The sequence below is a fragment of the Hordeum vulgare genome, chromosome 1H (genome assembly GCF_904849725.1).
Source record: "Hordeum vulgare subsp. vulgare chromosome 1H, MorexV3_pseudomolecules_assembly, whole genome shotgun sequence".
NCBI classification, from domain to species: domain Eukaryota; kingdom Viridiplantae; phylum Streptophyta; class Magnoliopsida; order Poales; family Poaceae; genus Hordeum; species Hordeum vulgare.
This window is the reverse complement of record NC_058518.1, coordinates 108,413,060-108,427,536: the sequence shown is the minus strand read 5'-3', so window position 1 is coordinate 108,427,536 and position 14,477 is coordinate 108,413,060.

The following is a 14,477-nucleotide window of genomic DNA, read 5'->3' as shown; positions in this document are numbered from 1 at the left end:
GCGGTTCTATCAATTGCTCGACAGTAATTCGTTCACCCACCGTCTACTTGCTTTCATGAGAGGAGCCACTAGTGAACACGACGGCCCCGGGGTCTACTCACAACTATCGTCTCAGCTTTTACTTTTACATTGCTTTGTTTACTTTTTGCTTTCAGTTCTCACTTTGCAAACAATCTATAAGGGATTGACAACCCCTTCATAGCGTTGGGTGCAAGCTCTTTGTGTTTGTGCAACTACTTGTGACTTGACGCCATCCTCCTACTGGATTGATACCTTGGTTCTCAAACTACGGGAAATACTTACCGCCGATGTGCTACATCACCCTTTCCTCTTCAAGGGAACACCAACGCAAGGCTCCAACGCCGCGGGGGAATCCTTTGCATATTTGCCAAGGATATCCCAATAGGCATAGCTAGCAGCAGAAGGATTTCTGGCGCCATTGCCGGGGAGAGATCAAGTCAAGATCTATCCAGCTAAGTGTCACAAACTTATCTCTTGCATTTACCTTTTTTGCCAGTTGCCTCTCGTTTTCCTCTCCCCCACTTCACATTTTCCGTTTTCATTTGCCTTTCTCCTTTGCCGTAGGGAATTAAAAGAGAAAAATTCTTTTATGGCCTGTTTGAATAAAGAAGTTGATGATATGGCCAAGGAATTCCTTGCACTAAATTATCAGCTTGCTCACCTTGAAAAATTTGTGGGCCAAATTTCTGACAAGCAGGCTACCTTAGTCAATAAGATGGCGGCTCAACCTGAAATTTGTGATGCAAATCACGAAGATGTTAAAGTGCTTGGTGTGACTCCTCTTCAATCTTTGTTTTCGCGTGTCAAACCTATTGATGAAGGGGCTGGATATGAATCCACTTTGGTTGAAAAACGCCCCAATGATTCGTAGTCCACCTATCTTGATGATAAAGGTGTGGAGAGTGGAGTAGAAGAAATCAAAATATTGGGTAGTAATGAAACTCCCACTTTGGATTTCAAGGGATTCAATTATGATAGTTGTTCCTTGTTTGAATGCATTTCCTTGCTACAATCCATTGCAAACTCTCCACATGCTTATAGCCAAAGCAAAGCCTTTACCGCACACATCGTAGATGCTATGATGAAATCTTTTGAAGAGAAACTTGAATTAGAAGTCTCTATACCTAGAAAAATTCATGATGAGTGGGAACCTACTATCAAAATCAAAATGAAAAACTATGAATGCAATGCTTTGTGTGATTTGGGTGCTAGTGTTTCCGCGATTCCAAAGACTTTATGTGATATTCTTGGTTTTCATGAGATTGAAGAGTGTTCTCTTAATTTGCATCTTGCGGATTCTACTATCAAGAAACCCATGGAAAGGATCAATGATGTTCTTATTCTTGCAAATAAGAACTACGTACCCGTGGATTTCATTGTACTTGACATAGATTGCAATCCTTCATGTCCCATTATTCTTGGTAGACCATTCCTAAGGACTATTGGTGCTATCATCGATATGAAGGAAGGGAATATAAGATTTCAATTTACTCTTAAGAAGGGCATGGAGCATTTTCCTAGAAAGAAAATAGGATTGCCTTATGAAGCTATGATGAGTGCTACTTATGGTTTGAGCACCAAAGATGACTATACGTGATTCCATCACCTTATGCCTAGCTAAGGGCGTTAAATAATAGCGCTTGTTGGGGGGCAACCCAACGAATCTATCCTTTTTCTTTCTGTTTTGTGTTTTCCACACTTTAATAATTCTGTTATGATTGTGTTTTGTGTGTTTCTTTTGCGTTTGTGCCATGTAAAACCGTTATGATTAGTCTTGGGGGTAATCGTTTGATCATGCTGGAAAAGACATAAACTTTTTGCTCATGAAAAGAATTTTCATTTTTTTCTTTCTGTGAGAGTTTTGAGTTGATTCTTTTTGCTGCTGATTTCTATGCAAATTCGTCAGATTGTCGCAATAGTTCAGAATTTTTGAAGTAACAGAAGTATATGAAGTATACAGATTTCTACAGACTGGTCTGCTGTTAACAGATTCTGTTTTTGTTGAGTTGGTTGCTTATTTTGATGAAACTATGGCTCGTATCGGGGGGTATTAGCCATGGAAGATTCAAAATATAGTAACCCAACATCAACATAAGTATAATTTTACGTTTGCTACAGTACCTAAGGAAGTGGTGATTTGCTTTCTTATACTAATGATATCACGAGTTTCTGTTTAAGTTTCGTGTTGTGAAGTTTTAAAGTTTTGGGTGAAGTTCTTATGGACAAAGATATAAAGAGTGGCAAGAGCTCAAGCTTAGGGATTCCCAAGGCACCCCAAGTTGGTACAAGTATGCCTAAAAAGCCTAAGCTTGGGGATGCCCCGGGAAGGCATCCCCTCTTTCGTCTTCTATCCATCGGTAACGTTACTTGGGGCTATATTTTTATTCACCACATGTTATGTGTTTTTCTTGGAGCGTCTTGTATTGTAGGAGTCTTTTATTTTTGTTGTGTCACAATCTTCCTTGCTGCACACCTAGAGAGATAGACATGCACTCACCGTGGTTTTGTCGAGCTTCACTTATATCCTTTGGTTAGACAATTCAGCTCACATGAGTTTCACTTATATCTTTTGAGATAGTTGATTTTGCTCTGTGTGTTTCACTTCTATCTTTTAGAGTACGGAAGCGCGTGGCGTGGTAGTTGATCTATGCTATGAAAGTAGTCTCAAAAGGGGTAGTTATCCAAAGGGATATGAAAACTTCCACCTTCATGTGCATTGAGTAGTTAGAGAAGTTTGATTCATCTCAATTAGTTTTGAGTTGTGGTTGTGGTAATATTGAAGTTATACTAGTAAGGTGTTGTGGATTTAGAAATACTTGTGTTCAAGTTAGTGATTCCCATAGCATGCACGTATGGTGAACCGCTATGTGATGAAGTGTGAGCATGATTAGTTTATTGATGATCATCCTTTGTGTGGCGGTCGGGATCGCGCGATGGTTTATACCTACCAATTCTTCCCCTAGGAGTATGCGTTGAATGCTTTGTTTCGATTACTACTAAAACTTTTGCAACAAGTATATGGGTTCTTCATGACTAATGTTGAGTCCATGGTTTAGATGCACTTTCACCTTCCACCATCACTATCTTCTTTAGTGTCGTGCAACTTTCGCCGGCGCATAAAACCACCATTAGCCTCCCAGAAAACAGCCACCATACCTATCTACTATGGAATTTTCAAAGCCATTCCGAGATATATTGCCATGCAACTACCACCATGACATGTGCCACCACTTCTACATTTCCATCGCATGATCATAAGATAGGTAGCATGATGTTTCCATTGATGTCTATGCCATGCTAGATTATTGTCACGGTACACTACCAAAGGCATTCCATATAGAGTCATCATTGCTCTAAGTTTTGAGTTGTAAGTGTGATGACCTTATTGATGGAGCATTGTCCCATGTGATGAAATATAAGAGGCCAAAGATGCCCACAAAAATAAATAAATGAATAAATAAAGAGGCCAAAGAGCGCACCAAAACAATGAGAGAAAAAGAGAGAAGGGACAATGCTACTATCTCCTTTCCACACTTGTGATTCATATTAAGCACCATGATCTTCATGATTGAGAGTCTCTCGTTTTGTCACTACCATATAGCTAGTGGGAAATTTTCATTATATAACTTGGCTTGTATATTCCAATGATGGGCTTCCTCAAAATTGCCTTAGGTCTTCGTGAGCAAGCAAGTTGGATGCACACCCACTAGTTTTCTTTAAGAGCTTTCACTTACTCTTAGCTCTAGTGCATCATTTGTATTGCAATCCCTACTCATTCACATTGATATCTATTGATGAGCATCTCCATAGCTCATTGATATGCCTAGTCAATGTGACTATCTTCTCCTTGTTTGCCTTGCAACCTCCACCACACTCCATTCCACTTATAGTGCTAAAACCATGGCTCACGCTCGTGTATTGCGTGAGAGTTGAAAAAGTTTGAGAAACTAAAGCTGTGAAAACAATTACTTGGCCAATACCGAGGTTGTGCATGATTTAAATTTGTTGTGCAAGGATGATAGAGCATAGCCAGACTATATGATTTTGTAGGGATAACTTTCTTTTGGCCTTGTTATTTTGAAAGTTCATGATTACCTTGCTAATTTGCTTGAAGTATTATTGTCTCCACGTCAATAGAAAACTATTGTTTTTAATCTAACGGATCTGAACATTCATGTCACATAAGAGGAGTTACAAAGGACATCTATGCTAGGTAGCATGAAAGCATCAAAAATTCATTATTTATCACTTCCCTACTCGAGGACGAGCAGGAGTTAAGTTTGGGGATGCTTGATACGTCTCAAACGTATCTATAATTTTTGATGGTTTCATGCTGTTATCTTGTCAAATTTGGATTTTTTTATATACCTTTTATATCTTTTTTGGGACTAACTTATTAATTCAGTGCCAAGTGCCAGTTCCTGTTTCTTCTGTCTTTTTGACTCTTTTCAGATCTGATTTTGGAACGGAGTCCAAACGGAATAAAATCCCCGAAATGAATTTTTCCAGAACAGAAGAAGATCGGGGGACTTGAGGGCCAAGGCAGGAGGCCCACAGGGAGCCCACAAGCCCTGGAGCTCCCCTGCCCTAGCTCTTTGGCCTATATATTCCCTAAAATCCCAGAAAAAATCAGGGCGTCCACGAAACCACTTTTCCACCGCCGCAAGCTTCCGTTTCCGCGAGATCTCATCTAGAGACCCTTCCCGGCGCCCTTTCGGAGGGGACTTTGGAGCTGGAGGGCTTCTACATCAACATCATTGCCTCTCCAATGACTCGTGAGTAGTCTACTTCAGACCTACGGGTCCGTAGTTAGTAGCTAGATGGCTTCTTCTCTCTCTTGGATCTTCAATACAAAGTTCTCCATGATCTTCATGGAGATCTATCCGATGTAATCCTCTTTGGTGGTGTGTTTGTCGGGATCCGATGAATTGTGGATTTGTGATCAGATTATCTATGAATTATATTTGAGTCTTTGCTGATTTCTTATATGCATGATTTAATATCTTTGTAAGTCTCTCCGAGGCATGGGTTTGGTTTGGCCAACTAGATCTATGATTCTTGCAATGCGAGAAGTGCTTGGTATTGGGTTCATACCGTGCGGTGACCTTTCCCAGTGACAGAAGGGGCAACAAGGCACGCATCATGCCGTTGCCATCAAGGGTAACAAGATGGGCTTTCATCATAGATTTGAGATTGTCCATCTACATCATGTCATCTTGCTTAAGGCGTTACTCTGTTCTTATGAACTCAATACACTAGATGCATGCTGGATAGCAGTCGACGTGTGGAGTAATAGTAGTAGATGCAGAAAGTATCGGTCTACTTGTTTTGGACGTGATGCCTATATGTATGATCATTGCCATAGATAACGTCATGACTTTGCGCGGTTCTATCAATTGCTCGACAATAATTCGTTCACCCACCGTCTATTTGCTTTCATGAGAGGAGCCACTAGTGAACACTATGGCCCCCGGGTCTACTCACAACTATCGTCTCAGCTATTGCTTTTACTTTGCTTTGTTTACTTTTTGCTTTCAGTTCTCACTTTGCAAACAATCTATAAGGGACTGACAACCCCTTCATAGCGTTGGGTGCAAGCTCTTTGTGTTTGTGCAGGTACTTGTGACTTGACGCGATCCTCCTACTGGATTGATTCCTTGGTTCTCAAACTGAAGGAAATACTTACCGCCGCTGTGCTACATCGCCCTTTCCTCTTCAAGGGAACACCAACGCAAGGCTCCAAGGCCGCAGGGGAATCCTTTGCATATTTGCCAAGGAAATCCCTATAGGCGTAGCCAGCAGCAGTGACTTTGCGACGAGTCTTACGTTCAGCTTGGTCAAGAATACGGTCCGGATGCTCTTTATAAGAGAGGTCTTGTTGCAGCTCAAGCATATCATGATCCACTGCTCGAATAGGATCCTTGAAGCAGCGGCAAAGCTGAGAAACATGGAAGACATCGTGAACCTGAGAAAGGTTTGCCTGCAGTTCCAATTGATAGTCCACTTTTCCACGCCTTTCGAGAACGGTGAAAGGACCAATATAGCGAGGAGATAACTTGCCCTTGATTCCGAAACGGATTGCACCTCTCATTGGTGTGACACGAAGATAAGCCTTTTCGCCAGGTTGATAGACCATATCTTGATGATGACGGTCATACTAACTCTTCTGACGAGACTGAGCAGCCTTCAGATTCTCATGAATAATGCGGACTTGATCTTCGACATGTTGGATAATATCCGGACCGAAGAGTGATTGGTCCATTGAACGGTGGCTTTGGAATTCCATACGAAGCCAAGTGTAAAGGATACTTTAGAGTCAAAGATATACAGGATAGTCAGGTTTCAATCCTGTGGAACTTTGGGTTATGGGTCTACCATGTGGACCGGGAGTAGGCAGAGGGGTGACATATTATACGGTCTTGGTAGCAAGACATGCCAAATGATAACCTGCTAGTTATGTCGGCAACAACGTCGGTACCAAGGGCGGGGGGAGAATAGAACCATTTTCCTGCTCGCTGAAACGAGGCGGACCAATAGAAAAAGTTCTCGTCGACCGACGGCTACTGGAATGTAATCCACAATAGTAACACGGCCTTACTGACAGAGTTGTCTACCGAGATTTTTACCTAAGCAGGGAATTAACACTGCTTAGATAAGTAATGCTACAAGGAAGGTCAAACAAACCAATAGGAAGGAAAAATGTGTCCACACACACAAGTATTAAAGTATACCATTTCCGAGGAAAACATAGAGTATGGTATACATGATAGGTCATCAAGTACATAACCATTTAGACAAAGAGGCAAGAAGAATCATGATGTTTACCCATACCATGTGGTTTGGATAATTGACCAGGAACAATTTAGCATTCGCTTCCAATGTTCCTGTTAACAATTGAAGTACCACATTCGTGCTCCGAGGTAGCATCGACATGGTCATAGATAAAGGTCGGACCAATGGGTACACAAAGCGGACCCATAAGGAACAACTTAGGAAATAAGTCATATAGTTTCCGCATGGAAGATGGTGAATCTTACATATGGAAGAATTTATAACAATAGGTCCTTCGGCCACGTGTGCCAGACAAGACATCACCATACCAGATTACATAAGACCATAGTTATATCTATTGGAATATGTTCCGACCATCATATGTACCCGAGAGTGAGATCTGATAGGTGTCAGGACACCTGAGACTCAAGATGCGTGAGAAGAAAAGATGAAGATGCAAGATTCTCATGATATGAGCTACACAAGCAATTCATGAATCATGAGTTCGATTGCAAGACACGAGAACACAATGTCAAGACATTCGTGCACACATAGAATTCTTACAACAAAAATGCACCTGAGATCTGGTTTGGAAACCATCATCGAGGATATCAAGGCCCTTGTGTGAGCCTGGATTAGTTCTTAGGAAGGAACTTCTTTTCCTTGATCAAATCAGTCAGTGGCTTGCGGTGGTAAGAGAAAGTTATATGAAGTGAAGATAACAAATCTTCAAAACATATAACACTTCCCACATACGTGAATGATTTGGTATTTCCCAAGGGGAAGTGAAACAAAACTTTCACATATTCACGGTGGCAAGAATGCACGTAAACTTTGGGGGAAACATTTCTGCTATCAAGCAAATTCTTCATGAGATATACACAAGGATAATGCTTTCAAGAGCTTCATCGTGGAACATGGAGAGGTTCAGGCTGTGGCTGATGGGCTCAACAACAATTAAACATTGGTCGAAGGGTGCACTTGGAAATGCTGAATGAGTAGCACGACCATTGCTAGAATGGTGAGTCGACAACAAAAACAACAAGAAGGAAAACTACCAGTCACTAACCATCAAGGCAACAGGGATGCAAGAAGTATTAGAATCACACATTAGAGCTCACTAGTTGGTATTCCGGTTTGAAACAACACAGGACCAAGAAAAGAATGGTGCAATTCGAACGACATTCTTGACATAAAAGATAGTAATACTCCAAGGTAGAAGACAACATAAGATGGATAGTAAGGAACTTAAGGGACAACACAAGACATGAACTAGTTTGCGTTGGAGCGAAGACAACAAGGGTGTCGATGATAATACAATCATCGAGGGGCAAGGATGGTATTTCTCATCATGCATCCTATTGATACCCTGTAAGAGCTCAGAATGCTGATGATGATCACGACACATTTGTCGAGAAACTTCACGAAGATTTAATCGATCAGCGACGACATCAAGCAAGGGAATGGTCAAGCTACAGGTTGCCGGAAACACAATTAAGACTGCTAGCTTAGAGTTGAGATTGCCTTTCAGGACAACCAACATGGTGTGGAAAGCTCGATGCAAGCTTAATCCACAGTTGGAATTGTGTGCCAGGGGTGAAGGTTATAGATAGCATGGCCGAGCTCCAACATGACGATGATGATCTAGCTTAACAGCTTGGAATGACATGATTGAGTACAAACTCGTAAACAAGGAAGATTACTAAAAATTGTTGAATCGCAATATGTACTCAATTCAGTTATCGATGTGCTCTCCTGTCCAACAACTCAAACACAAGGAAGCTGGAACTAATGAAAATATCATAGTTGATCAGGAGCTCACAAGAACTTACATAGCTCCGGTATATCCTTGAGCTGCAAGGGATAATACTCGAAGGTGGATCAACATTAAGGCTTGGACCGATGTATTGATCTAAAGAAGATGAGTACTTTAACTCGTCTGAGAATGAAATCAAGGTAGGGCAACATGGTCGGAACCACGATTGCAAAGGACAAGATCACAGATACCAGATTAAACCACGAATTGAATGATTATTGATACGAGAAGCTTCTATGGTAAGAGCAACGTCGTTTCCATGGACATGAACACAAAGTTCAAGGTCGACTCCCACTTCATCAATGCATCACCTGCCATTTACTCCTCGCCTTTGATCAGGTTGTAGCTTTGAAATAATATCCGGCATAACACCAGAAGAGTAAGACTAGTGAAAACTCTTCGGATCATATTGATTTAGGAAGGCATAGGTTCAACCCGTCGGGGCATCTTAGGAACATATACCGCAAACTTCAAGAGTAATTAACACATGCTTGAAGAGCATGGCTGTCCAGGGCATAGGATATAACTTATCAGATGGAGAAGGCGCAATTTACCCATGGCATTATGTATGAGGGGAACAATATCACAAGAATTTTGAATGTAAAGAATGCCATCGGATAATAACCCAACAATGGGTCTGGCAGTCCACAAAGGACCTGATTTGAGTATCGGTACTCAACCAGAGGGAGATAGGATGCAATGCATCGGGTTATAGAACATTCGGAAAATATCGATACTTAATTGCCAAAGGAATTAAGATTTCCAGATTGGTGTATCATAAACAGATGCTCCGATGAAGGATGAATAAGCTCATTATAATTAGACGGGCAATCAATCAAAGTTGATTTGTTGAGAACCAGCTCTTGTATGAAAGGATGCCTGAGTCGGAAAGATAATTTATGAGTATCAACAGATAATTATGTGCATTCACACAAAAGCTGAATCAATAAGATCAAAGGAAAATCACCAAGGGTTTTAATGAATGTTGCTAGACATATGGATTTAACCATAACACAAGCAGGTGAGAAAGGTCAAAAGCAATAGGCTACTGAGGATTCTGGAAGATCGAATAGCAGTCCATAGAACTTTCAAAACCCATGACAACTGATGACGGACGAGTCCCCGATAAGATAATTCATTGCATCTCGTAAAACAAGAGCAATTGGAAAGAAAATATGAATGACATTTGTATGCAGTCATCCATAAGGGTTGACGGAGGGAGGGAAATTGCAGAAGCAATGAGCACAAGTTTTGGAGAGAACATCGAGGAATAACTCAGTTCTTCTCATGAATAAAGCCATCGTCTGAAATACGGGGCTCTCCGGGAGGAAGTATTTACGAGAACCTAATGTTAGAGTTAGAAAAATCTTTAACCCGAAAGAGAAGAGAGAGTAGACCCCAGAGTATAGGAAAGGAGTAAAAGATACTAATACCACCCAATTGAGATGTGGGCCCGTAGGCCACAACATCAGTGTTAGTAAGTTTTTCAAACACTAGACTCAACTTCGGTCAAGGAGTTGGAAAGGGGGCTACCTACAGGCAGTCGGCTCTGATACCAACTTGTGACGCCCTCTATTTAATCATACGCTAATCATACAAGCAATGCGTACGATCAAACTCAAGGACTCATGGGAGATATCACAACACAACTCTAGACACAAATAAAATAATACAAGCTTCATATTACAAGCCAGGGGCCTCGAGGGCTAGAATACAGAAGCTCGATAAACACACGAGTCAGCGGAAGCAACAATATCTGAGTAGAGACATAAAACATGGGGTGCCTTAGAGAAGGCTAGCACAAAAGAAACACGATCGAACGAGGCGAGGCCTCCTGCCTGGGAACCTCCTAACTACTCCTATTCTTCAGCGGCCTCCACGAAGAAGTCACCATCGGGGCGGCAAGCGTCAGCAGGAAACTCCATCTCCTGGGCTCCATCATCTGGTCGCAACAACGGATCAAGGGTACAAAGGGGGAGCAAAGCAACGGTGAGTACTCATCCAAAGTACTCGCAAGTCTTACATCAGAACTATTCTAAGTATGCATCAGTATCAAAGAAGGGGGTGTGGTTATATGTGGACTGACTACAGCAATGTGGGAATAGAGAGAGAAGGCCTAGTCCTATCGAAGACTAGCATCTTCAGGGTCTTGCAGCAATAGACGAGAGTAGAATAGGTAACACAATTAATAGTCATATTGTTGCAGTAATATTAAAGTGAGGTCACGCCCAGAGATCCTCCCTCGACTCCGTGTGAGGAAGCAATCCCGGGGCATCTAAATCTAGTGAAGTAACAATTGTAGTTGTATAAGATTAGGGCACAACTCCAAGTAGTCCTGTAACCGTGGATATGGCTATTTGAATAGATAAGTTCTCCCCTGCAGGGGTGCACAACATATTCCCCGACGCGCTCGATAACACTCTGGTTGGACACACTTTTCTGGGTCATGCCCGGCCTCAGAATATCGACACGTCGAGCCCCACCTAAGCTTAGCAGAGAGGCCGGCCCGCCGGTCTAACTCCTAAGCACAGAGGGTTCGTGGGCCCACTTCCCCTCCGCGCTCCTGCACGATGCAAGGGCGGCCGATGTCAGTCCTAGCACCCCTTAATACAAGAGCGATGCATCTCGGGACCACTCGGGCACACGCCGCTACATCGCTGATGTCTGAAGAGCTTCGGCTGATACGGCGACGTCGAGTACCCATAATTCTTCCCACGCAGACGGTTAGTGCGTAATAAGGCCTTCCGACCAACCCAGATCAAACACTCAAATACATTATCATTTTAATTAGGTCATCGACACAATCTCGCGGGAATCCATCCGTCTATCACCTAATCACCAATGATCCCAGTAACATGGTCGAGTAACTGTGTGGTTGTAACATCGGGGGGAATCCGAGGTATCACCCTCGTTGGATTCTGAACGATGTATCCGTCAAGGTGGGCTTAGAGGAATCACCCTCGGGGGTCCCACACTTGAGGGGTTGCACGACAGAGGCATCGTCGGGAATGGTGAAAGAGGTATCACCCTCGATAACCACGACCGACTAGCTATACTAAAGAGATATCATCAGGAGTACTTAGCGAGGTGTCACCCTCGGTACTCGATAGTATCTCTGTAGCATTGTAAAACTAAGGGGGGTGTATGTGCTGTGTCGGGTCTGGCTCATCGATCAAGGATCGAGATTTGAAAGCAAAGCGGAGCAACTGGACTACGGGGTCAGAAGGGACGACTGCTCCACCGATACTAAGCAGATTAAAGGTACAGTACTGAAAGTAGCAGTTCATCAAAAACAGGCTATGCATCAGATATAGGAGCTAACTACAACAGTAGCAAAATACTAATGCAAGCAGTAGGAAGAAAGACATAGGCGATATAGGAATGATCAAGGGGGGTTTCTTTTCTTGCTGCTCTGCGGCAAAAGCCTGGTCGGCAGGGTCGTAGATGTACCCGGCAGCAGCGTCAGTCTCGGGGTCTACCGGAAGAAGAGGGGGGAGAAACAATAAATAACAGCAACAGGTGCAACACTAAGCATGACATGGCAATATGAAGGCTAGGCATGAGCTAACGGAGTAACATCTGTCATAGATGGGTCAGAAGAATATCTGACGATATTTTCCGGGTCTCGGGCTACTACCGGTCAGACGGAAAATGATGGAAAAGTTCCACGTTTGCTATGCTAGGGACGCGTGACACACGAATGGACCATGTATCCTAGTTCGTCTCGTTCTCGTGATCAACTTTCATGTTGAAAATATTTTGATGTGACTTACGGATTATTTTATATTAATTTTTAAAGTTTTATTCAATATTTAGGAATTAAAAACAGATTTAATAAATTGATTAAAAGCAATTATGACACCAGCATGATGTGATGCTGACATCAGCAGTTGACTGGTCAACTGACCAGTGGGTCCCATGCGTCATAGACTCAGTATTTTATTAAGGTTAAATATCACGGGATCCATGAAACTACTTTTCCACCGCCGCAAGCTTCCGTTTCCGCGAGATCTCATCTGGAGACCCTTCCCGGCGCCCTGCCGGAGAGGACTTTGGAGTTGGAGGGCTTCTTCATCATCATCATCGCCCCTCCAATTACTCGTGAGTAGTTCACTTCGGACCTACGGGTCCGTAGTTAGTAGCTAGATGGCTTCTTCTCTCTCTTGGATCTTCAATACAAAGTTCTCCATGATCTTCATGGAGATCTATCTGATGTAATCTTCTTTGGCGGTGTGTTTGGCGAGATCCGATGAATTGTGGATTTGTGATCAGATTATCTATGATATATATTTGAGTCTTTGCTGATTTCTTATATGCATGATTTGATATCCTTGTAAGTCACTCCGAGTCTTGGGTTTTGTTTGGCCAACTAGATCTATGATTCTTGCAATGGGAGAAGTGCTTGGTTTTGGGTTCTTACCATGTGGTGACCTTTCCCAGTGACAGTAGGGGCAGCAAGGCACACATTAAGTCGTTTCCATCAAGGGTAACAAGATGGGCTCTATCGTTGATATGAGATTGTCCATCTACATCATGTCATCTTTCTTTAGGTGTTACTCTGTTCTTTTGGACTTAATACACTAGATGCATGTTGGATAGTGGTCGACGTGGGGAGTAATAGTAGTAGATGCAGACAATATCGGTCTACTTGTTTTGGACGTGATGTCTATAGATATAATCATTGCCATAGATGACGTCACGACTTTGCGCGGTTCTATCAATTGCTCGACAGTAATTTTTTCACCCACCGTCTACTTGCTTTCATGAGAGAAGCCACTAGTAAACACTACGGCCCCGGGGTCTATTCACATCTATCGTTTCCACTTTCTCTTTTACTTTGCTTTGTTACTTTGTTGCTTTCAGTTCTCACTTGGCGAACAATCTATAAGGGATTGACAACCCCTTCATAGCGTTGGGAGCAAGCTTTTGTGTTTGTGCAGGATCTTCTGATACTCCTCCACTTGATCGATACCTTGGTTCTCAAACTGAGGGAAATACTTACCACCGCTGTGCTACATCACCCTTTCCGCTTCGAGGGAACACCAATGCAAGGATCCAAGGCCACGGGGGAAATCCTTTGCATACTTGCCTAGGAAGTCCCTTAAGGCGTAGCCGTAGCAAAAGGATTCCTGGTGCCGTCGACATGACTATTCCTGGCGCCGTTACCGGGGAAGCACAACTGACATCAGAAGTATTTCTGGCGTCGTTGCCGGGGAGGAGAGATCTAACCAAGTAGGTCTCACAAACTCATCTCCTGCATTTACTTTTTTGCCAGTTGCCTCTCGTTTTCGTCTCCCCCACTTCACATTTGCCGTTTTCATTTGCCTTTCTCCTTTGCCTTTTTCATTTGTCTTTTTCATTCGCCATTTTCTCTCGCTTGTCTTTCCTTTGCTTGAGTGGTATGTGCCTGCAATATGCTTGCATCTTCGCTTGCTGAAAATCTATTGATATGGATCCTCATCCACTAGCTAATCTCTTTAAGAGACCCACTTATGTGGAATGAATTGCTAGTGAGTTGAGTGCACTTGACTATCTTTATGGAGTTTTGCTTGAGATGCGTGAATCTCAAAATTTTCAGGAAGAAATTTATGAAGTGATTCACGAGGTCTCCTTGGATGAAAAGCATGATTGCAATGGTTTCACTATAAATTCTATTAGTGATAATCATGCTAAAATTATGCAAAACCCTAAGCTTGGGGATGCTAGTTTTGCTTTGTCCACTACTTGTTGCAATAATCATGATTGGGGTGATGATCTTTCTTATGATCTTGAAAATTTGTTTAAGCCTCATGATGAATATGAAATTTGCAATATTATTGAAAGTGGGTTCGGATAAGTCATGACTTTAGTTGATGCTAATCCCACTATT